Source organism: Corvus moneduloides, chromosome 21, assembly GCF_009650955.1.
Source record: "Corvus moneduloides isolate bCorMon1 chromosome 21, bCorMon1.pri, whole genome shotgun sequence".
Classification (NCBI taxonomy): Eukaryota; Metazoa; Chordata; class Aves; order Passeriformes; family Corvidae; genus Corvus; species Corvus moneduloides.
This window is the reverse complement of record NC_045496.1, coordinates 4,042,505-4,045,941: the sequence shown is the minus strand read 5'-3', so window position 1 is coordinate 4,045,941 and position 3,437 is coordinate 4,042,505.

Genomic DNA, 3,437 nt, shown 5'->3' with positions numbered 1-3,437 from the left:
CCCCGGTAGCCCCTCCCGCCTCACGGGACCTTCCCGCCGCGGGGGATGAGCGGGGGGCAAGCCAGCGGCCGCCGCGCCCCCGCGGTGTCCCGCGGCGGAGGGATCTCGGCGGGGGCAGCCCTGCGGCAGGCGGAGGTCGCGTGATCCGGGGGGCGGGGCCGCGCGCGGGCGGTAAACAAGGCCCGGCCCTGAGGGGACGGCGCGGGCGGGGGGCGAGCCCGGCCCGGGGAAAGGCGCTCGGTGCCCGCGGCTCTCCGGGGTCCCGCCTGGGAGCGCCGCGCAAAGCGCGGGGATGTGCTGAAAGGGAATAAAAAAAGGGGCTCGGAAGTGCCGCTGTGTGCGGAGTGGTGCTGTCGGGACACGGCTCTGTGGCTCCCGGACAGAGCCCCCGGGCACGCGCCTCAGATCGCATTGATTTTAATTGATGGACGTGCAAAGCTCGTTTCCTTCTCCCGTTTTTGGGTCCCTGAGGACTTAACTCATCCAAGCCGTGCGCAAGGGTTCTGTCTTCGTTTTTGTTTTCTTTTTTCTCCCCTAAAATGCGGCAACTGTACGACACAAACATTCCATCCTTCCAGATAAAGGTTAATCTTTCCCTGTGGAAAATGCAGGGTAGGAAGGAAGAAAGGGAATTACCACGGGGAAGGATCTCCAGCCTTCGGTTTTGTGTGCCACGTGCAACAGGTTTTCAACTCAGCATTTCAGTCCCCAGGCTGGGGGATCTCCGTGTTTTCCCTTCTCCAAGGAGGAGCAGCTCCGCAGGGACGCACCGAGGGTGCTGGATCTGACTCTGGAGTCCGTCTGAATTGTCCCCAGATCCCAGTGGGAATCACAGGCATTAAAATTGCAAGCTGGAAATTAGGTGTAAGGACAGAAAAGCAGATTAGAGTCCCATCTGAGACATATCAGTTGATTTTTAACTTCTGCAGCAGTTTTTGTGTTTCCCAGCTCTGATCCTTGCAGGACTGAGATAGTTCCTTCCCACTGCACCTGCAATGGGTCATCTGCCTCATGATGAGATAAGAGTTGCTTGGAGCCAGCATATTTTTAATCTAGTCCTGCCTTGTGCCTGGCAATTAATATTTATTACAGTCTGGACCGAGTGATGATAATTTTTTTTCCCTTGATGTGCTGAAGACACATTTGTTTAATCTGCCACAGAAGAGGGTGAAAATTAGGATGGGCTTCAGGAAAGAGCTGGAAGCAATTAGTCGTGTTATTTTACTGGGACTTAATTGCTGTAACAGTCAAATTGACAAAGAAAACATGGATGCTATAGCAGGGGTTTGCTGCTGGATTTGAAAGGAAAAATGACTGCACTAGAAGGGACGTGTTATGTTATAATTAACCTGTTTATTATTACTGAGCTGTACATTTAAAAATCTATCTACTTAGGATGCACTGGAGCATATGACACGTAGTAAACACTCGCAGCAGCACAGAAAATTCAACTGCCCTTGTGTGCAAGCAGGACTGTGCATCCCCCATGGCCTGTGTGGGTCAGGGCCAGGACAAGCCTCTGGGAGCCCAGATAAGCTCTCTGTGGCTCTCCCTTCTCTGCTGGTCCTGAATTAGACAGAACAGGGAAAATGATATCAACAGGAAGAACATAAAATAAGAATGACCACACGGGGTCAGCTCAAAGGTTCTTCCAGCCCCAAATGCACCTCCCGCTCTCTGGGTTTATAATTCAGCTTCTGTAAGTCACCTTCTGATGGTGGTTTCAGTGGAGAGATGAACAGAAGCCATAGACAGAAATCCAGGGAAGAGTAGAACACAACAAGGCAAGCCAACTGCACTCCCATCCTGCAGCTGTTTGCTCCACAGGAATCCCTGAAATAAAATAAAGGGAGAAGGGGTGGGCGAGAGCTGGAGAAACCACAGCAGTGTCCCCATCTCCCTTCAGGCCTTCCAGTGTGGTGAGAAAGGTCCCAAATGAGAGTGTCTGTGCCATTAGCTCAGGGATGGGTTTGTCTGCACTTACATCTGGGCCTTGTGAGCTCGTGGCTACTTGGAGCTGATACAGCTGTTACTGACACTGGAGATGGAGTCATCCTCCTTTTGCACAGGGCTGTGCCCAGTGCTCCTTGGAACACCTCTGAAATCAGCTGTCTGGGTGGGTTTTACTGAACGTAGAATCTTAGAAAGGCCTGGGTTGGAAGGCATCTTAAAGTTTTCAACGCAACTCCTTTGCTAGGGTTTTTTTTGTGTGTGTGGTTGACTTACTTGGACTGTCTGGAGTTTAAGAGCAACATTCTGCAGCCATTTGCACTTTGTATCAACGGGAAGTCTGTTCTCAGGGGTGCTGGCAGAAGCCAGCTCCAATGTTTCATAAAATAACATCTCAGTCCTTTTCAGCAGCTTGTCATTTTCCTGTTTTGTTTAATTCCTGTTAACTGTCTTCATATGAAACCCTGAAGCCACAATGTACATTTTGGGTTTCTGTTACAATGCTTGTTTTTGTAGCGGGAAATGTAATCCCTCAAATGCCTGTGTTTAAGAGGATGCAAATCAGCTTCTAAGCACAATGCCTTGGGAACGTTTCTTTCATGCAAAACCTAGCTAGATAAATAAGGAGGGGAGGAGGGAGCAGGAAAAGGGATTGTTCACTTCTATAAACAACAAGAATTAATTATGCTCAGTAAATGACAGATGGGTTAAGATCAAAATCTGAATCTTTCTCAATGTGGGTGAAATCCACTCTCCTATCTCTGAGTTGCATCAACCCCATTGCACAGCCCGGCCGGTGCCATGGGGCAATGCCACGGCTGGCACTCGTGCCGGGCCTGGCAGAGCGCTGGGGACAGCAGGCCCTGCCATGGCCGGATGCAAAATCCCTCGGCTCTCAGCCCCAAGTGTCCCTGGACCATGTCTGCTTCGCCAGGGAAGCCCCAGCCTCTCGCTGGTCCCAGGGCAGAGCAAAGGTTGGCGCTTCCTGGTGTTCGCCACGCTGAGCTGCAGCAGGAAAAGGGAGCCAACGGAGCCCTCGGTTAATGCAGCTGTAGGAAGCAGTGAAATGCGTTTGGAAGCTCACAGGGAGCAGGAAAACTCCATGTCCAGAAGCATTTTCCTGCTGCTGTACACTTATTTACCTCTGGAATGATAAACTTCTTGCAAGGCATCTCTGCGTTCCCAGTTCCTGCCGTGGACAGAGAGAGCTGTGAGCACAGGAGGGGACATCCGAGGGCACACACAACTCATGCCACTGTGCCTGCACGGGCAGGAGGGTTGGGATAATTGGAGAATAGGTGGAATCGAGGAATTTACTCCCCTTCTCTCTCTCCCAAGTGTTTGGGGACAGCAGCTCTCCTCGTTTGTCTCCAAATACGAGTGATGCCCAAGGATTCTAAAATAAAAAACTGTTCTCCAGCTCCTGTTCCCAGCTGTGCTACCGAACAACCTGGGGACAGGCACTCTGGCTCTGCTCCGTCCTCCCT